Here is a 21,895-nt window from a genome sequence, read left to right on the forward strand (position 1 = left end):
CTCACCAATGTCGAATAGAGGGAAACGATCACGTCCCTCGATCTGCTGGCAATGCCCCTACATATACATCCCAAAATGCCACTGGCCTTCTTGGCAACAAGGACACACTGTTGACTCATATCCAGCTTCTCGTCCACTGTAACCCCTAGGTCCTTTTCTGCAGAACTGCTGCTGAGCCATTCTGTCCCTAGTCTGTAGCGTGCATGGGATTTTTCCATCCTAAGTGCAGGACTCTGCAATTGTCCTTGTTGAACCTCATCAGATTTCTTTTGGCCCAATCCTCTAATTTGTCTAGGGTTCTCTGTATCCTATTTCTACCCTCCAGCGTATCTACCTCTCCTCCCAGTTTAGTGTCATCTGCAAACTTGCTGAGGGTGCAATCCACAGCATCCTCCAGATCATTTATGAAGATATTGAACAAAACCAGCCCAAGGACTGACCCTTGGGGCACTCCACTTGATACTGGCTGCCAACTAGACATGGAGCCATTGATCACTACCTGTTGAGCCCGACAATCTAGCCAACTTTCTATCCACCTTATAGTCCATTCATCCAGCCCATACTTCTTTAACTTGCTGGCAAGAATACTGTGGGAGACCGCGTCAAAAGCTTTGCTAAAGTCAAGGAACAACACGTCCACCGCTTTCCCCTCATCCACAGAGCCAGTTATCTCGTCATAGAAGGCAATTAGATTAGTCAGGCATGACTTGATCTTGGTGAATCCATGCTGACTGTTCCTGATCACTTTCCTCTCCTCTAAGTGCTTCAGAATTGATTCCTTGAGGACCTGCTCCATGATTTTTCCAGGGACTGAGGTGAGGCTGACTGGCCTGTAGCTCCCAGGATCCTCCTCCTTCCCTTTTTTAAAGATAGGCACTACATTAGCCTTTTTCCAGTCGTCCGGGACTTCCCCCAATTGCTATGAGTTTTGAAAGATAATGGCCAATGGCTCTGCAATCACATATGCCAACTGCTTTAGCACTCTTGGATACAGCGCATCCAGCCCCATGGACTTGTGCTCGTCCAGCTTTTCTAAATAGTCCCTAACCACTTCTTTCTCCACAGATGGCTGGTCACCTCCTCCCCATGCTGTGCTGCCCAGTGCAGCAGTCTGGGAGCTTACCTTGTTCATGAAGACAGAGGCAAAAAAAGCATTGAGTACATTAGCTTTTTCCACATCCTCTGTCACTAGGTTGCCTCCCTCATTCAGTAAGGGGCCCACACTTTCCTTGACTTTCTTCTTGTTGCAAACATACCTGAAGAAACCCTTCTTGTTACTCTTAACATCTCTTGCTAGCTGCAACTCCAGGTGTGATTTGGCCTTCTTGATTTCAGTCCTGCATGCCCGAGCAATATTTTTATACTCTTCCCTGGTCATTTGTCCAATCTTCCGCTTCTTGTAAGCTTCTTTTTTGTGTTTAAGATCAGCAAGGATTTCACTGTTAAGCCAAGCTGGCCACCTGCCATATTTACTATTCTGTCTACACATCGGGATGGTTTGTCCCTGTAATCTCAATAAGGATTCTTTAAAATACAGCCAGCTCTCCTGGACTCCTTTCCCCCTCATTTTATTCTCCCAGGGGATCCTGCCCATCAGTTCCCTGAGGGAGTCAAAGTCTGCTTTTCTGACTGATAAACTGGTTTAGTTGAAGTCTTGCAAACTCCTGTGTGGACACACTTACTTTCATTTAACAGTAGCTTTTTCAGTTTAGCTTAAAACTTTTCCTGATCAACTAAAGCTACACTGCTGGTTTAAACCAAATTGGGAGTATACGCACAAGGAGTTGCATTATTTTAATTAACCCGGTTTAAAAATCACACCTTTAGTTAGCTGATGCAACTCTGAGTGTAGTTCAAATTTTAAGACCATCCATCCTTCTTTCACTCACATATTTTCACCGGTGCTGGTTTAAGAATCTTCCACTTTTGCATCCCTTTTATCTGACTCAAACATCCCTTTTACAGACTTAGATCTTTCCAATCTCAGATCTAAACATTTTCTCACCCTCTGAATTTTTCCTTCCTTCTGCTCTGATGTTATTTCATTCTATAAAGCTTTTGGGGATACAGTTTGCAGGAAGGACACTGCTATCTATTTTGCTTATTGGTTGCTTTACAGGCACACTTAGTTTTAAGTCTTGATGACCTCTAAGTCTCCATGATTTGAAGAAAATCAGCTCAGTTGTTTTAAAGTTATGAGCATTTAAAAGTGACCTATGAACAAAGTTTTAAAAACTGGGCTTGTGCTATTCCTGCATTTCATTTATGATATAAAGAAAGCCTGAAGGAGGGTTTTCACTTTTCTTTTAAACCTAAGAAATGCCTGGAATGTCCAGTCTGCTCTTCCCTGGTTTTGCTGGGGGAGTCCATGGGGCAGTCGGAAAAGTTTATTGCAAGCTCTTATACCTCACCTAATGGGATAAAGGTATTGAATCTTTAACAAAGGTCTATTTTTCTCCCACATATTCATTACACGTTGACATTAAATAGGGCTTAACAAAAACAACCGCTCCAGCAGGTTAAGCTGTCTGATTACAAATCCCTTCCATCTCTTCAGGGGTGAAAGTAAGGCAGTACGGGCTGGTACAGTGTACTGGTAAAAAGTAGCCACCAATACCGGCCCGTACCGCTGACTTTAAAGCGCTGCCGGGTTGTCGATGGGGGGCGCAAAAGGGGCAGTGACATTAAAGCGCTGTTTCCCCTTTTGGTCCCCCCCGGATGCCAACGGGGAGGTAGCATAAAAAGTAGCTGGCCCCAGGCCATAATTTAAAAGGCCCAGAGCTCCGGCTGCTGCTGCTCCTTTAAATCGCTGCTGGAGTCCCAGGCGACATGGGCCAGGTAGCGCAAATGGGCTGGCTGGGGGATGCTGACCCTAGCCCTGTCCCTTCCGCCCGAGGCCACACCCCTTTGGGCCATGAGATGGCCATGTACTGGTAAGAGCTCCATTTTACTTTCACCCTGCCTCTCTTTCTTGTGATGTTAGCATTTCAGTAGTTCTCCAGTTACGGTCCTACCAAATTCACGGTCCACTTTGGTCAATTTCATGGTAATAGGGTTTTTTAAATTGCAAATTTCATGATTTCAGCTATTTAAATCTGAAATTTCACGGTGTTGTAATTCTAGGGGTTCTGACCCAAAAAAAGAAGTTGTGGGGGGTTCGCAAGGTTATTGTAGAGGGCGGGGTTGCGGTACTGCTACCCTTACTTCTGCACTGTTGCTGCTGGCGGCAGCTGCTTTCAGATCTGAGCAGCTGGAGAGCAGTGCAGCGGCTGCTGGCCGGGAATCCAGCTCTGAAGGCAGAGCCGCCACCAGCAGCAGCACAGAAGTAAGGATGGCAGGGTATGGTATTGCCACCCTTCCTTCTGCTGCTGCCTGCAGAACTGGCCCCTCAGTCAGCAGTGACACTCTCTGGCTGCCCAGCTCTGAAGGCTGCAGCACAGAAGTAAGGTGGCACGGGATGGTATTGCCACCCTTACTTCTGCACTGCTGCTGGCAGGGCGCTGCCTTCAGAGCTGGGTGTCTGGCCAACAGCTGCCACTCTCCGGCTGCACAGCTCTGAAGGCAGCACAAAAGTAAGGGTAGTAATATCGTGACCCCTCTAAAATAACCTTGTGACCCCCCTGCAACTCCCTTTTGGGTCATGAACCCCAATTTGAGAAATGCTGATCTCCCCCGTGAAATCTGTATAATATAGTGTAACAGCACACATAAAACCGGATTTCACGGTCTGTGACATGTTTTTCATGGCTGTGAATTTGGTAGGGCCTTAATCATAGAATCTTCCAGAGAAGACAGAACCTGAATTCCTAATGTAAGTAACAAGCAGGGAGACCAACCAACCAACCAAACTAAAAAAAAACATTGACAGAAACCTTTCAGATCTTCTGTCTCCATCATAAAGAAGCAAAACTGGGCACTATCCCAGTGTTATGTCCTTTGCAGGTCACCTTTAAAGGGAATTTGTCAATGTTAAAAAGAATGGTACTTCGTGTGTCAGAAAAAGTTTCTACCTACTCTTGTTACAAGTAACATCTATGAATACTACCATGTAGATTTCCAAAAGCACAATGGAAAGCTCGGCACCCAACTCCCATTGATTAAAGTTAGGCACCGAGCTCCTCTTTGGGCCTTTGAAAATCTCCCCTTATATCTGAAAGAAATTAGAAGAATATTGGGGGAAAGGAAAGGAAGGGGAGAACTATGAAAGATAGTGGAGGAGGCTGAGTGGTTGAAGCAAAAGGGAAGGGGAGACAAAGGCCTATACACCTAGTCTCCAGGCTAGAGCTCTCTAATAAATCTGGATCTTTGGAATGAATAATAATTATCCAGAGTGGCATTTTCCAATGTGCCTAAGGGAGTTTGGTGCCCCTCACCAAGGTGTTGTGCATCTCACTCCCTTAGGCATATTTGAAAATCCCACTCAAGTGTTGCCTGAACTTTTGTCCAAATTACAAATCCATTTTTTCCAAGGTTTCCAAGTAAAATATATATTTCAGATATATGACTCCTAACTTATTTCTGTCCTTCCCCACTGATATAAAGGAACATATGACCCACAATTCCCACACTACAGCTGTAGTGTGACAGTGACTTAATTAGTTAATGTTTGTAAGCCTCTTTGAGATACCCAGATGGAAAATGCTGCAGAACTACAAAGAATTATTACCCAATACAGGCACCTCAGAGCTAAGGATTCCCATTTAAGGACAAGCCAAATTTAAAGAAAGCTGGTTCAACAGTTTTAAAGTTACAGGGTGGGATTTTCTGGTCCCCTAATACCACTTTGTAGGTGTCTCAAAGTGGCCTTAACACAGTCAGAAGAAGCAAGTGAAGAATTCCCACTGTGTTTGGGAACTGGTCACTTACTCCTTTGCCAGCTTCTCCTTACTCCCACCATAAGGGGCGGGATGAGGTGTTTGGGGAGTTCCAGGGGAGTAGGCCATGGGCAGGATGGTGAGGGGGTGTGGCAGACCAGAGAGCAGCTCTGTCCAATTCTCCACTAGTGTAAGGTCCTAAGGGAGCTTAGCAGTGTAATTTTGAGCTGCTCTTGTGCAGCTCTAACTTGCACTAGAGAAGGGTGACTGAGGATCAGGGAACCACAACTGGCTCCCTGCAGACTCCATCTCCACTGGACTGGAGAAACTATCCCAGCATGTCTAACATCAGCACCATTGTGTTGATTCACCACACTGCTAGAATCTGGGAAAGAGGGGAGACCATGAAGTGGAGAGAGCTGTTCTCTTGCATCCAGCCCCTCCTTTTTTTCATTTGGTTTGATAAAGATGGATTCAATGATAGTGGGATTAAGAACTGCAGAATATCTCAAACTCTGTCATTTCTAATCTTAGGCCATTAATCTTTAAACAGTCAAAACTGTAAAATATACAACTGATTTTTTTCAAACTTAGCTTGTTTCATAGATCTCATTAGAACTGAGCAATCAAAGCCAAGTAGCGGTCTGTAACTTACTTATGCAAGGTTGCATACTGAATTTAATTTGGTGTTATATTCTATTAGTTGACAAATAGTTTACAAAGCTATAGAGAGAAAACATTTCAAAGGGAGGAGTTTATAATCTTAATTCTGCATTTTCTGACTTTGAAATAATGCAACTTTAAATCTGAAAAAAAGTGTTATTCAATTTCTAATGGCACACACACAAGATTATGATTTCTTTCATCACAAGTGCCACCCACTGCAGAAGAATTTTCTCCTCATCAATCCAATTGTTAAAAAGGTTCTATTTTCCCCATAGTGTCAGTCATGATGAAACCCTCCACTTGTTCCTGTGTCCGCATGGCTGAAGGAGTTAATTGGGCAACATTTCGCTCACCTACCCAGCATCAGAACCCCTTGCTGAAGCTCAGCTGTGTCTCATACACCCTCCTAATTACATTTATTCACAGAAATCAAAAGGAGAGGGAAGCAGTTGAGTAAAGGTCACATTAATAACAGAGGCTGAAAGAAAGCCTGTGGATATGTATTTTTCATTAAAGCCACATTTGACTGAAGGGGACTATTCTTTCTGGATTGGCAGCATTTCTTCAGCAGGCTGTCGATATAAATTTTAAAAGAGATTTTGCTATTCTTCTTGTCCCTGCTTGTTGTCTACTGGAAACTTGTTTCTTTAAAAAGAAAACTAACACTGCTCACCTCAAGGTCAGGTCTAACCTGAGGTAACAGACATCAAGACAGGGGTGTTTGCACCCTCCCCAAGACAATGGGCACTACATCTACTTCCAGACCTAGGCTTTATTGAGGGCCCTTTGAGAAGCAGGGGACCCTGAAGATACAGAGACCATAGGCATCTAGAGTCAGCTGGGCACGCAGTCTGAAACCTGAATTGCCAGTTGTGGCCAGGCTTGATCATGCACGTGTTTAAAGGTGTGTTAGGGATGAACAGAGGCGAGTCTCACCATACATGGAAGGCAGCAATAGAAATGAGGAGACATAAGTTCTGTTCCCACTGGCCTGCTGGTGACTTTAGAGAAGTGACTTCCCCTCTTTGTGCCTCAGTTTCCCGATCTATAAAATGACAGGTTCCCACAATGTGACATGAGCCTTTAAGGATTTTGATTTCAGGAAACAAATTTGATGTACTTGGCATGAGGTTACCATATACAGCCTACTTGTTCCAATGCCTCATCCATGCCCCAAATCCTCTGTTTTCCCATGCACTAAGACCTGTCTTTCTTCCTTCAAACATCTCCTCATTGCTCACTGGTCAATTTGCTTCCAGATGCTGATCACTCCACAAGTGTCTGCTCCCCCTGTTCTGCCTAAGTCTTAATTAACTACATTGTGTCCATCTAAACTAGATGATACACTGCTTGGGTCTGAAACTATCATCTTAATAAAATGCTTTATAAATAAATAATATTGACCATTGGTGAGATCCCCAATTGGAATCATCAGGCTCTCACTCGTCAGGACATCATCAATGGAGGACTTACCTCAGGCCCTGATACAGATACACATGCATGCACCCACATGATCTGTGTCAGCCAGATACACTAAAATGTCATTTACTACAATAGCTCTGTCCACAAGACACTGGCCCTTGTAGAAATGGGAATCAACTTGGTAAAGAAGTAGGATGATGAAATCTTGAGTAAATACTTGGATGACCTTTAGGTCTGCTTGTCTCTCTCTGTTTTCATGTACAGCATCTGAATCTTTGAAGGAGATACCTGTACTATCTATATGCTCACACTACATATAAACTGCACAGATGGCTGCATTCCCCATCCTCAGCTGCCTCTAAAATGTGCTTTTATCACAATCGGACTGAACATTACACTCACAGCCTTTCACTCAAATATGCACCACAGATCAGATTACTCCTAGCTAGATGAGGTACTTATATGGTCCCCATTACCACAATATCTGAGGTCCAGATTTTTAAAGGTATTTAGACTCAGCATTGCAAAGCCTAAGGGTATGTCTACACTACGAAATTAGGTCAAATTTATAGAACTCGTTTTTTTAGAAATCGGTTTTATATATTTGCGTGTGTGTGTCTCCACTGAAAAATGCTCTAAGTGCATTAAGTACAGTAAATCGGCGGAGTGCTTCCACAGTACCGAGGCAAGAGTCGACTTCCGGAGTGTTGCACTGTGAGTGGCTATCCCACAGTTCCCGCAGTCTCCGCGGCCCATTGGAATTCTGGGTTGAGATCCCAATGCCTGATGGGGCTAAAACATTGTCGCGGGTGGTTCATATTGTCAGGCCCCCGTTCCCTCCCTCCACCCGTGAAAGCAAGGGCAGACAATTGTTTCGCGCCTTTTTTCCTGAGTTACCTGTGCAGACGCCATACCACTGCAAGCATGGAGCCCGCTCAGGTAACCATCACCCTATGTCTCCTGGGTGCTGGCAGACGTGGTACTGCATTGCTACACAGCAGCATCAACCCCTTGCCTTGTGGCAGCAGACAGTACAGTACGACTGGTAGCCATCATCGTCATGTCCGAGGTGCTCCTGGCCACGTCGGCCAGGAGCGCCTGGGCAGACATGGGCGGAGGGACTAAATTTGGAGTGACTTGACCAGGTCATTCTCTTTAGTCCTGCAGTCAGTCCTATTGAACCGTCTTATGGTGAGCAGGCAGGCGATACGGATTGCTAGCAGTCCTACTGTACCATCTTCTGCCAGGCAGGCAAGAGATGTGGATGGCTTGCAGTCCTTCTGCACCGTCTGCTGCCAGCCAAAGATGTAAAAGATAGATGGAGTGGATCAAAACAAGAAATAGACCAGATTTGTTTTGTACTCATTTGCTTCCCCCCTCTTCCCCGTCTAGGAGACTCATTCCTCTAGGTCACACTGCAGTCACTCACAGAGAAGGTGCAGCGAGGTAAATCTAGCCATGTATCAATCAGAGGCCAGACCAACCTGCTTGTTCCAATAAGAACAATTACTTAGGTGCACCATTTCTTATTGGAACCCTCCGTGAAGTCCTGCCTGAAATACTCATTGATGTAAAGCCACCCCCTTTGTTGATTTTAATTCTCTGTAAGCCAACCCTGTAAGCCAGTCATCAGTCGCCCCTCCCTCCGTCAGAGCAATGGCAGACAATCGTTCCGCGCCTTTTTTCAGTGCGGACGCCATACCAAGGCAAGCGTGGAGGCCGCTCAGCTCACTTTGGCAATTAGGAGCACATTAAACACCACACGCATTATCCAGCAGTATATGCAGCACCAGAACCTGGCAGAGCGATACTGGGCGAGGAGGCGACGTCAGCGCGGTCACATGAGTGATCAGGACATGGATACAGATTTCTCTGAAAGCATGGGCCCTGCCAATGCATGCATCATGGTGCTAATGGGGCAGGTTCATGCTGTGGAACGCCGATTCTGGGCTCGGGAAACAAGCACAGACTGGTGGGACCGCATAGTGTTGCAGGTCTGGGATGATTCCCAGTGGCTGTGAAACTTTCGCATGCGTAAGGGCACTTTCATGGAACTTTGTGACTTGCTTTCCCCTGCCTGAAGCGCATGAATACCAAGATGAGAGCAGCCCTCACAGTTGAGAAGCAAGTGGCGATAGCCCTGTGGAAGCTTGCAATGCCAGACAGCCAGGTCAGTTGGGAATCAATTTGGAGTGGGCAAATCTACTGTGGGGGCTGCTGTGATGCAAGTAGCCCACGCAATCAAAGATCTGCTGATATCAAGGGTAGTGACCCTGGGAAATGTGCAGGTCATAGTAGAATCATAGAATCATAGAATATCAGGGTTGGAAGGGACCCCAGAAGGTCATCTAGTCCAACCCCCTGCTCGAAGCAGGACCAATTCCCAGTTAAATCATCCCAGCCAGGGCTTTGTCAAGCCTGACCTTAAAAACCTCTAAGGAAGGAGATTCTACCACCTCCCTAGGTAACGCATTCCAGTGTTTCACCACCCTCTTAGTGAAAAAGTTTTTCCTAATAGTGGATGGCTTTGCTGCAATGGGATTCCCTAACTGTGGTGGGGCCATAGACGGAACCCATATCCCTATCTTGGCACCGGAGCACCAAGCCGGTGAGTACATAAACCGCAAGGGGTACTTTTCAATAGTGCTGCAAGCTCTGGTGGATCACAAGGGACGTTTCACCAACATCAACGTGGGATGGCCGGGAAAGGTACATGACGCTCGCATCTTCAGGAACTCTGGTCTGTTTCAAAAGCTGCAGGAAGGGACTTTTTTCCCAGACCAGAAAATAACTGTTGGGGATGTTGAAATGCCTATAGTTATCCTTGGGGACCCAGCCTACCCCTTAATGCCGTGGCTCATGAAGCCGTACACAGGCAGCCTGGACAGTAGTCAGGAGCTGTTCAGCTACAGGCTAAGCAAGTGCAGAATGGTGGTAGAATGTGCATTTGGACATTTAAAGGTGCGCTGGCGCAGTTTACTGACTCACTTAGACCTCAGCGAAACCAATATTCCCACTGTTATTACTGCTTGCTGTGTGTGCCACAATATCTGTGAGAGTAAGGGGGAGACGTTTATGGCGGGGTGGGAGGTTGAGGCAAATCGCCTGGTTGCTGGTTACGCGCAGCCAGACACCAGGGCGGTTAGAAGAGCACAGGAGGGTGCGGTACGCAACAGAGAAGCTTTGAAAACCAGTTTCATGACTGGCCAGGCTACGGTGTGAAAGTTCTGTTCGTTTCTCCTTGATGAAACCCCCCGCCCCTTGGTTCACTCTACTTTCCTGTAAGCTAACCACCCTCCCCTCCTCCCTTCGATCACCACTTGCAGAGGCAATAAAGTCATTGTTGCTTCACATTCATGCATTCTTTATTCATTCATCACACAAATAGGGGGATGACTACCAAGGTAGCCCAGGAGGGGTGGTGGAGGAGGGAAGGAAAATGCCACACAGCACTTTAAAAGTTTACAACTTTAAAATTTATTGAATGCCAGCCTTCTTTTTTTTGGGCAATCCTCTGTGGTGGAGTGGCTGGTTGGCTGGAGGCCCCCCCACCGTGTTCTTGGGCATCTGGGTGTGGAGGCTATGGAACTTGGGGAGGAGGACGGTTGGTTACACAGGGGCTGTAGTGGCAGTCTGTGCTCCAGCTGCCTTTGCTGCAGCTCAACCATACACTGGAACATACTGATTTGATCCTCCAGCAGCCTCAGCATTGAATCCTGCCTCCTCTCATCACGCTGCTGCCACATTTGAGCTTCAGCTCTGTCTTCAGCCCGCCACCTCTCTTCCCGGTCATTTTGTGCTTTCCTGCACTCTGACATTATTTGCCTCCACGCATTCATCTGTGCTCTGTCAGTGTGGGAGGACAGCATGAACTCAGAGAACATTTCATCACGAGTGCGTTTTTTTTTCTTTCTAATCTTCACTAGCCTCTGGGAAGGAGAAGATCCTGTGATCATTGAAACACATGCAGCTGGTAGAGAAAAAAAAAAAGGGACAGCGGTATTTAAAAAGACACATTTTATAAAACAGTGGCTACACTCTTTCAGGGTAAACCTTGCTGTTAACATTACATACATAGCACATGTGCTTTCGTTACAAGGTCGCATTTTGCCTCCCCACACCGCGTGACTACCCCCTCACTCCTCCCTCCCCATGGCTAACAGCGGAGAACATTTCTGTTCAGCCACAGGCAAACAGCCCAGCAGGAACAGGCACCTCTGAGTGTCCCCTGAAGAAAAGCACCCTATTTCAACCAGGTGACCATGAATGATATCTCACTCTCCTGAGGATAACACAGAGAGATAAAGAACGGATGTTGTTTGAACGCCAGCAAACATACACTGCAATGCTTTGTTGTACAGTGATTCCCGAGTACGTGTTACTGGCCTGGAGTTGTAAAGTGTCCTACCATGGAGGACACAATAAGGCTGCCCTCCCCAGAAACCTTTTGCAAAGGCTTTGGGAGTACATCCAGGAGAACCGCGAATGCCAGGGCAAATTAATCCTTTCACATGCTTGCTTTTAAACCATGTATAGTATTTTAAAAGGTACACTCAACGGAGGTCCCTTCTCCGCCTGCCGGGTCCAGGAGACAGCCTTGGGTGAGTTCGGGGGGCATGGGCTCCAGGTCCAGGGTGAGAAACAGTTCCTGGCTGTCGGGAAAACCGGTTTCTCCGCTTGCTTGCTGTGAGCTATCTACAACCTCCTCCTCATCATCCTCTTCTTCATCCCCAAAACCTGCTTCCGTGTTGCCTCCATCTCCATTGAAGGAATCAAACAACACGGCTGGGGTAGTGGTGGCTGAACCCCCTAAAATGGCATACAGCTCATCATAGAAGCGGCATGTTTGGGGCTCTGACCCGGAGTGGCCGTTCGCCTCTCTGGTTTTCTGATAGGCTTGCCTCAGCTCCTTAAGTTTCACGCGGCACTGCTTCGGATCCCTGTTATGGCCTCTGTCCTTCATGCCCTGGGAGATTTTGACAAAGGTTTTGGCATTTCAAAAACTGGAACGGAGTTCTGATAGCACGGATTCCTCTCCGCATACAGCGATTAGATCCCATACCTCCCGTTCAGTGCATGCTGGAGCTCTTTTGTAATTCTGGGATTCCATCATGGTCACCTCTGCTGATGAGCTCTGCATGGTCACCTGCAGCTTGCCACGCTGGCCAAACAGGAAGTGAGATTCAAAAGTTCGCGGTTCTTTTCCTGTCTACCGGGCCAGTGCATCTGAGTTGAGAGTGCTGTCCAGAGCGGTCACAATGGAGCACTCTGGGATAGCTCCCGGAGGCCAATACCATCGAATTGTGCCCACAGTACCCCAAATTCGACCCGGCAAGGCCCATTTAAGCGTTAATCCACTTGTCAGGGGTGGAGTAAGGAAATCGATTTTAAGAGCCCTTTAAGTCGAAATAAAGGGCTTCATCGTGTGGACGGGTGCAGGTTTACATTGATTTAACGCTGCTAAATTCAACCTAAAGTCCTAGTGTAGACCAGGGCTAAGTGACTTAGATGGCGAAGCCCTGTTTTCAAAAGTGATTTAGGATACCATTGACTGTCACAATTGCCTAAGTCACTTTTGAAAATGGGACTAAGTCATGGAGACCTTGCAGTGCTGAGTGGTGCAACACCTAAATACTTTTAAAAATCTGGGCCTGAGTATCTGACACTTTCACAAGGACTCCTCCTTGTTTCTGACACTTTTTAATGTATTTATCCTCAGAACAGCCCATTGAGGGAGAGAAGCGCTATTACCTCCATGTTCAGAGGCACAGAGTGACTAAGGCCCAGATTTTTAAAGGTATTTAAGTGCCCAACTTCCCAAATCTGGGCACAAGTGATTTGTCCACGGTCACACTGGAAGTCTGTTGTGGAGCAGGGAATTGAACCAGATCTAAACTAGTGGCCTAATCACTGGACTGTCCTTCCTCTTTGTTGTCTTTGGAACAAACTGCAACTATAATCACAGTTCTCCGATATTTACATCTATAAACTGAAATACAAGTGTATTAGCAGCTCAGAAGGCATCTAGATCGGATCTGTTTTTTCTAAGTACACAAATATAGTAATAAAGACACTAAGGCTGAGATAGTCAAAGCCACTTAATGGATTTGGCTGTCCAATCCCCATTAAAATCAATGGGACCTGGGATCTGAATCCCCCAGGCTGCTTTGCAAAGCTCAGCCTGTGTTGTTCATCCAATATATAATGATTTTGAATTAATTTCTGAACAAGTGTGTAGAAAGCTGCATGATGCTTCTTGGTGCCTCTCTTCCCACCCTGGATTTTTGTTGTTCGTTACCAGTTTGTTTCTAGCTCCAAAATCATCAATGTCTACTTCAAACCTATGTTGCACTAGAAATCCCCCAAGCCCACTTCAAAGCTGGATGGTCCTGAATTAGTACAGCGGAGCCTGACAGCAGGAATAGGTGTCAGTAGCTTTCATGAGCTACTTAACCTGCCGACTAATACACAAAGTCATTTCTGCCACAGCTGTCTGAACAATACATTTGCCAATTAAGTTAATACAATCAAATCCCTTGTATCCAGCAGAAAGGGCAGAGCAAATCCAGGTGAAAGAGAATGGAATCTTACAATTCTCCTATGTGTCACACAGCAGAAGAACAAAGGGAAAGAAACAACATTATAAAAACAGTGAAATCCACTGTAAATTAATGTGAGGTATTAGGGGCCTCGCTTATACCTTGGTCTGTAACACTACAAAGAGGTGAATTATGGGAAAGCTAGCCAAGTGGAACTTAGAACACAAATTGACTCACTGGCTTCGTGCTTTTTGAACCTGTTCTTTAAAGTGGTTCTGTTGGACTGGGTCTGATTTCATTCACCTACAGTCCTTCTCTGGATTTGTGGGGATGTCCCCTCTACTGAGCTGGGCTCTGTGTGATACACAGTACGCAGGTGTCATAAATATACAGCTAAGGGTAGCATAAAATCCCTCCTTACCTGTAAAGGATAAGAAGCTCAGATAACCTGATTGGCACCTGACCAGAAGGACCAATGGGGAAAGAAGATACTTCCAAATCGGGGGGGGGGGGGGGGAGAGGGGGCCGCGGGAGGCTTTGTTTGGTGCTCTGTGTGTGTTCTCCCTGGAGACAAAGGGAGAGACCAGACAAGTAATCCAGCTCCCACTGAAATGATACATCTAATATTACAGAAATAGTAAGTAATAGCAAGGAAATGCATTAGAGTGTCTTTTGTTTTAACTTGTGAATTGTCCCTGTGCTAAGAGGGAGGTTTATCCCTGTTTTTGTAACTTTGAAACTAAGCCTAGAGGAAGTTCTGCTGTGTTTTTGAATCTTTTGTTACCCTGTAAAGTTATATTCCATCATGATTTTACAGAGATGATTTTTACTTTTTTTTTTTAAATCAAATCCTTCTTTTAAGAACCTGACTGATTTCTCTATTGTCTTAAGATCCAAGGGTGGGTCTGTGTTCACCTGTACCAATTGGTGAGGATATTATTCTCAAGCCTTCCCCAGGAAAGGGGGTTCAGGGCTTGGAGGAATATTTTGGGGGAATAGGCCTCCAAGTGGTCCTTTCCCTGATTCTTTATCTAAATCACTTGGTGGTGGCAGCAAACTGTTCAAGGACAAGGTGGAATTTGTACTTTGGGGAAGTTTTTAACCTAAGCTGTAAAAATAAGTTTAGGGGGTCTCGCATGCGGGTCCCCACATCTGTACCCCAGAGTTCAGAGTGGGGAAGGAACCCTGACAACAGGTTAAGGTACCAACCTCATGCGCTGCTTTGACACCATAGTGATAGACACCTATGGGTAAGTATATATTGCAATTACAGGGTATGACTGCAGTTCAAGGAGACATACCTGAGCTAACTTTAGCTAGCTTGGGACCTGGAGCAGGGAAGCTGTGGCAGCACAGATGGGCCTCCTGAGTAATTAACCCAGGGCTTTGGGCGGGCTTGTACCACCCGCTGAAGCGCATGAGTTTTAGTACGTATATTAAAGCTAGCTCAGCTACATCTGCTTGAGCTGCCACCGTACTCTGTGATTGCAGTACAGACATACCCTTAGAAATAAAAACAGGTAACTATAGGCACAGTCACAGGGTGCTGGGGAAGGACAAGGGGAAAATAACTTCTGCTCCCGCTAACTTTTCAGCATTCTCTTAATGATTCCCTCAACATAGCTGCAGATCCTGTCCATTTTTGCTATAGGCCCCTCCCTATTTTTATGAGGTTGTACCTCTGTAGGTCATATAGACTAGACAGAAGGGTGGAGCCTAGAGCTGGAGAATACTCGGGTTCCAGGTCTCAGAGTCCTGGAACAGTTTTTTGAATGCAATTTTCTTTTAACTGGTTTTCAAGACCAAACAACACAGTTTATTACAGGCCCAATCATGCTCCCTTTGAACTCATTAGCAAAACTCCCACAGATGTCAATGGGAGAGGGCTCCACCTTTACATTCCAAAATAAATAAATGCACAGAAGCTATTATAAATACCAGGAGTTCCAATAAAAACATAGCAATATGAAGCTTAAAATATTCATCTAGAGTTTTTATCCCTAGTAAACAACTTAATGGCCCCCTGGCAAGAAAAAGAGAAATCCTGATACTGAAAGAATACCTATCATGTGGATGTATAGAGACAGGTCTTCTGAGCAAGTCAGGCTGCGCTCAGTGCAGGACTTGTGTATTTGTCCGTGAGGATGTATGTGTGTGCACACGCACAAAAATGGCTTTATGATGCCTTTGTGTCCCCACAATCCCAAGACGAGGTATGGGCTGATTCAATCCTATGGTGCAATTTAGAGGGGCCTTGGGGACGCTCTAAATTGCACACCACTCCCTATGGCCCCAAGGGCCTATTCTGGTAGCAAGTGTACAAGGGTGCTCTGGACATGTATGCTACTTTAGGGGTGGCATTGATCTCTCCACACTCTCAAGGAGTTCCCCCTCCATAGAGTGAATCCTCAGGTAGCCAGATAATTTGGCATTTCAGCCCCTTCATGCTGCTGGAAAAGTGCAAAAGGACCACAAGTGAGGACAACAATCTGGCCTTAAGATTTTTACGACAAATAGAGTTTTCTACAGCCATAACTTCCAATGGGAAATTATTTCCATGCCATTCTCACAAACTACTCAGGTTCCTTCCATTTTGCTAATTACCTTATTTCTTGTCATCATCATCACTGTGTAATAGTATCTTTTAAAACCACTACCAGAGGGGTAGCCGTGTTAGTCTGGATCTGTAAAAGCGGCAAAGAGACCTATGGCACCTTATTTACTAACTGTTAGTCTGTAAGGTGCCACAGGACTCTTTGCCACTTTTAAAACCAGGTTTTTCTGCTGCCCTGACAGGAAAACTCCATAGCTTCCTCCAGATCAGAGGTTCTCAAACGGTGGTCCGTGGGCCACTGGGCTCTATTCAGATGTTCTGCGGATAGTTCCCTCTAAGATGCACGCCTGGGTGGCCGCACACAAAAGAATGAAGGGTCACCCACCTGATTAGTGGAGCCGTGCAGGCCTGGCTCCACTAATTAGGTGCCTGGACCCTGGAGAAGATGCACACGTAAGGTGAGGTGGTAGCCTTGGAGGGAGTAGGGGGTAGGTGGGAGGGGGCAGTGGGGTGAGAAGGCGGCATGGGGGGAATTTGGGATGTACAGGGCTGCGGTGGCCAGAGAAAGAGGCGACTTTCCCCAGTTCCAGGGTTGCGGCTGCTGGGGAGAGACCCCCCTCCTTCCCAGCCTCAGCTCTGTGGCGAGGGAGACACCCCCCCCACCTTCCCAGTCCAGCTCGGTGCCTGCCACAGCAGGGGAGAGAGGGCACATCCATCACATTAGAAAGGTAAGACTACTCATGTTAAAATATGAGTTGTGTGCTTTTATTTGTAGAACAAAAAAACGTTTATTTTTAAGGTTTTTTTATATAGAGCTTTTACCCAAAGCACTTTACAATAGTTAGCTAATGGTACAAACAGCATTTGGAAAGATCATTAAGTGGTCCGCTGAGACCCTTAGCAATTTTAAAGTGGTCCGTGAAAAGAAAAGTTTGAGAATCACTGCTGGAGATCATTCTCTTGTGGGGGACGGGGGAGGGAGAGAAGAGAGAATTTGCCTACCGCACCTTTGCTCCCCCCCCAAAAAAAGAGAAAACAAGCATGGGTTTCTGTCTAGAGCCATGAATCTTAAAGTATTTGTCAGAGATGCAGAAGAGAAACCCTGTGCCACCGCAGTACAGCCAGATCTTCACAAACTAAATGGCACCAGGGTTTTAACAGTGAAACAGGACCTTCCATCACCTCTGCCTCCAGGATCCCCACTCCTGCCAGGGGACTTGAATGTTCTAGAGGGGCAGAGCAGCTGTGTACCTGAGTACACAGGTAAATATATATGCAATATACCCCAGGCAGGGGTTGTGGGGATAATTCATTACTGTTGTTAAACACTGTATGGTCCTTGGAAAGAAGAGTAAAGTATTGTTAGCCCTTCTGACCCACGCAGTTAGCCAACATTGTCCCCAGGGATGTTTCTGCTTCCTTTTCTGTGTGTTTCATAGAATATCAGGGTTGGAAGGGACCTCAGGAGGTCATCTAGTCCAACCCCCTGCTCAAACCAGGACCAATCCCCAATTTTTGCCCTAGAGCCCTAAATGGCCCCGTTAAGGATTAAACTCACAACCCTGGGTTTAGCAGGCCAATGCTCAAACCACTGAGCTATCCCTCCCTTTCTATGGTATTTCTGCTGCTTACACACACACACCTCCACCTTCCTCTAACAATACCCGTCCCTTCAGACCCCAGGAAAAACCCATCACACAGAATGGCTTAACTTCTACTCCAGCATTGCAAGTGGCCTGTGTTCTGGGTGGTGGCTCCTATTGTTTTAGATATCCAGGGCTTGCCTTAGGGGCAGGTGATCAGGGTGGCCATCCTGAGTGCCAGCTTCCGGTGAAGCCCCAAATCTGGGGGAGGGGAGAAAGGGAGAAGGGCGCATATTGCTCATTCAGTTTTGGGGGGGGAGGAGGGTTTCTCAGCAGGGAGGAGCCTGAAAACGTTTTCAACCATGGGCACCAAAACACCAAAACTAGTCCTACAGCTGTCTATTCCATAAAAGGAGCTTACTTGCTTTCTACATTTATCTTGAATGAAGGGTGGGTATTACATGCACCAGCTTCAGTGAGGTTTCATCTACCCCCAGTGAACAGTGTCAGTAAACAGTAAAGCAGGGTGGAAGGAAATGGCACACAGCAGACTGGTCAGTGTGTAAACAAATGTCAAATTGCTTCCTCCATACTTGCCTAATAAGGCCTTTTCTACACTACAGGGAGAGATCGATCTAAGTTACGCAACTTCAGCAATGTGAATAACGTAGCTGAAGTCGACGTACTTAGATCTACTTTCTGTGAGGTCCACACGAAGCGACGGGTACAGGAGTCGATGGGAGAGCGATTGGTGGTCGATTTAGCAAGTCTTCACTAGACCCGCTAAATTGACTGCTGATGCATCGATCACCATGTGTCAATCCCCCAGTAAGGGTAGACAAGCCCTTAGTGTCTAAGATAAAGACAAAGAACAAGCGACCAGAGAAGAGCTAAAATAGGTGATGATAATACAGAATACTTAAGCACTTACACAGAGTTTTTCATTCTAGCAACCCAGTGCACTGTGCAAACGTGGTAAGTATTGTTAGGGGGCTTATTCCTTCACCCACTTACTTCCCTGGTCCTTCTCGCATGAACAGAGAGCAACAATACCCGAAGTCCAAAGGTGCAAACAATTCGATGTTTATTGGGGTGAACTTCCAGCAAGCATGATTCCAGTTTTCTTCCTTAGTATCCTCCTTCCCAGCTCTGACACCACAGAGCCTTACACCTACCCATTCCTACCCTTAGCCAAACATGATTCCAACTTCCTTACTCCCATTCCCTGTTCCCATTTCCCCCTTTAGCAAAACATGATTCCAATTTTCTTACCCCCATTCCCTGTTCCCATCTCCCTCCCACCCACACCCACTCACTTCCTCATTGACTACAGATATAGTAAAACTTGAGTTCTGCTTAGCTATACCTTAACCAATCATTTTCCTGAAATTTAACTAACCAATCCTAACATATTGTAACATGATTATGTAACCAATTATATCCCACCACCTTAATTAGTTTACACCCAGCAAAATTAATTATACAGCAGACAGGAACAATCACAGAACCAGACAGAGATTATACAGACAAACAATAGCAAAGTGGGAATTATAATGACAAGACAATACAGAAGTGAGGATTTCACATCCCAGCTATTGATAAGTGAGTTCTTGCCAGACAGGATGCTATCAAACTAAGTTTTCTTTTACATTTTCTAGGCAGGTTTCAGAGTAACAGCCGTGTTAGTCTGTATTTGCAAAAAGAAAAGGAGTACTTGTGGCACCTTAGAGACTAACCAATTAATTGGTTAGTCTCTAAGGTGCCACAAGTACTCCTTTTCATTTTCTAGGCACTTCCCTTTCTCTGGAGGTGATAGGAATACAATCCTGTCCTGATAGTGCCTAACAGCCCAATAGCACCTTATTTCAATGTGACTAGTTTGGAATGTGAGGATGTGACTGTTCGCTTCCCAGCTTATGGCTGCCTCTGCTGCTTAGCCAAAGGCCTTAGCCTAAGAACAGGGCCTCAGACTGTCACAGTAAGAGAAGGCCCTTACACCAGCAGATAGTGATTTTGATTCTTTCTTTTATACCTCTATAATTAGCCAAGTGATAAGAATACACCTAAATTCTTAGAGTATAGGCCTTTACAGACAGGCCTGAATATCTATATCCTAACAAGTATCATTACTTCCATTTTACAAATGGGAAAACTGAGGCACAGATGTACATAACTTGACTACTGTCACACAGTGAGTAGGCAGAAGATCCAGGGCTAGAATGCAGGTATCCTGACTCTCAGTCCTGTCTCCCATGAGATTTTGCAGCATGAGACATGCAGGCTGAGAGGAAGGAAGAGGCACTCCAAAGACAACAAAGAGATTCACTACAGTTTTCCTGTAATCCTGAACAAAACTCTGCACTCTGCCAAGCTACTGCCCCTAGAAAAAACAGCAGCTGCAGCAGGAGAGCCACCAGCAAACTTTGCATTTTACTGTTGAGCCAGACACCTAACCCAGAATGCAAGGCTGCTTCCTTGGGGCGGGGGGAGGGAGCGGAGAGACACGGCTAGGGAATGGGGGAGTAAATGCTAGACACATGGTTGCAGGTGACACATGCAGCACCACGGGGGACAAAGACAAATTACAGTCTGTGGCTCTCCATTTTCGGGAGCCACCTCCGGGAAAAAGCTGTTCTGCTCTACCTCTTTCTTAGCCAGAGGCAAGGTACTTAATAAAGAAGGTCTGGTGGCAGGAAGAGGAAAACACAAACAAAATAGGAAACAACCATGGAGGCAAAATACTTCCATGCATAGGGAAAAAATAAGATTTCAGCAAAATATCTCTAGCCCACTGGAAAACAGAAACAAAATGAATGAGGCAGCGAGTGTTTAAAGTGTGAGGCTCATATATGACAGCAGAAGATCTGATATTTATGAAGAGATGTAACTGATTTGCTGTGTGAACCAGGAATATCTATCAGCTGTATCCACTGCAATTAGCTGCTATTATGCTATCCAAAAGAGGTCACTGACAGCTACAAGTTCTACCTTACTAAAGCAAAAACTCCCAGGCTCTGCATTTCCATTAAGAGCAATCTCGAGAGTTTGGTCTGCAATATGATTGAATGATCTTATGGAGTGATGGCTTTTGTGGGTCCTGTAGTTTGTCTCATGGAATACCAATTACAGTCATTTCAGAAACACTCTACAGCCCCACTAGTGCCGGGATACATCAGGTACCTTGCTTACTACCAGCTTTCTTCTTTTGTAAAGGATTGCATTGTGTACCAGGGAGCTTAGAGGGGTGTTCCCAGAAGATTTTTACTTTAAAAAAAATATTTTCTGTTAACGCGCCTAAAATCACCTAATAGTGGAGCTGGGCAGGCAATGTGGAAGTTTCTCTGTGTAGCTTTGCCAAGGCATCCCAATACTGAAAGGCTAGTGCAGCAATCATAGGCAGTGAAAGAGAGAAAAGACCTATGGAACTGTGTTTAACTTATCTCCTCAGATGGTTTGTAACATATAACATGCCCTGTATTTTTGGTGGGCTCCTCTGGGGCTGTGATCACTAGAAATGAGGGAAGATGAGTCTTAATCTGACCTTCTCTGAAGTTTGGATCAAGGGTTTAGACCTCTGCGTAGCTATCATATTATTAGCCCTGTTACCTCAGCACATTTGTGCATATCCTTCTGAGCTAATGAATAATCTGTGACAAATAATTACACAATTAATTCTGCTGCTTCTTCTGCTCATGAGCTTCCTGAAAACAAACTGCAATTTTCTCAGATTTATCTGAATTTACTCATCTAATACTTCCTGCCAAATCTTTGGTCTTTAGTTTGTTTACAAGCAATTTGTGTTGCACGTATCCAAAACTCAATCTTTTTTGATTGGCTGCAGAAGTCACATGGTGTGTTTCTGAGCGTGACACTTGCAATAGGGTTTCCACTGTGAACAATCATGATTAAGAATTTATTATTCACTTACAACAAATATTCTGAAACATCCTCATGAAATTCACTGTTCCCATAAACATCCTTCCACTAAACTCATTTGTGAAAATATTCATGGAAAATGAATCCAAAAGAATCAAAAATGAAGACAAAGCAAAGCGGTTTCATATTTTGAATGAATACTCAACCGTTTTTAACCAGTAGTCACCCAGCTCTATTCTTAATAAGCTTTCACTGCATACACTTGCAATGATTACTTGAATTAATTAATCATAGTAATAATATGCATGAATTAACCATAACACCATGTATCATGAGGACCAAGGATAGCGAATGCAATACTGATTTTCTTAGTAGACCACTAGCTTTTAAAACCTCAGTACATCTTCTACAGGTTAGGCCTTAGATTTTTTCCTTTTTCCA

General features: G+C 45.3%; 1 protein-coding gene and 1 long non-coding RNA gene across 12 annotated transcripts in view; both read right to left on the reverse strand.

The window, feature by feature from the left end:
- Positions 1 to 21,895, reverse strand: part of TNRC6C (trinucleotide repeat containing adaptor 6C) — a 584,248-nt gene that overhangs the window by 418,616 nt on the left and 143,737 nt on the right. The gene's annotated exons all lie outside the window — the stretch shown is intronic.
- LOC142069048 (uncharacterized) lies at positions 10,356 to 13,937 on the reverse strand. The gene is made up of 2 exons (XR_012664921.1): positions 13,863 to 13,937; positions 10,356 to 10,872 (listed from the first exon to the last, which is right to left on the reverse strand). It is a non-coding gene; the product is annotated as an uncharacterized LOC142069048 (long non-coding RNA).

The sequence above is a fragment of the Caretta caretta genome, chromosome 14 (assembly GCF_965140235.1).
Source record: "Caretta caretta isolate rCarCar2 chromosome 14, rCarCar1.hap1, whole genome shotgun sequence".
Classification (NCBI taxonomy): Eukaryota; Metazoa; Chordata; order Testudines; family Cheloniidae; genus Caretta; species Caretta caretta.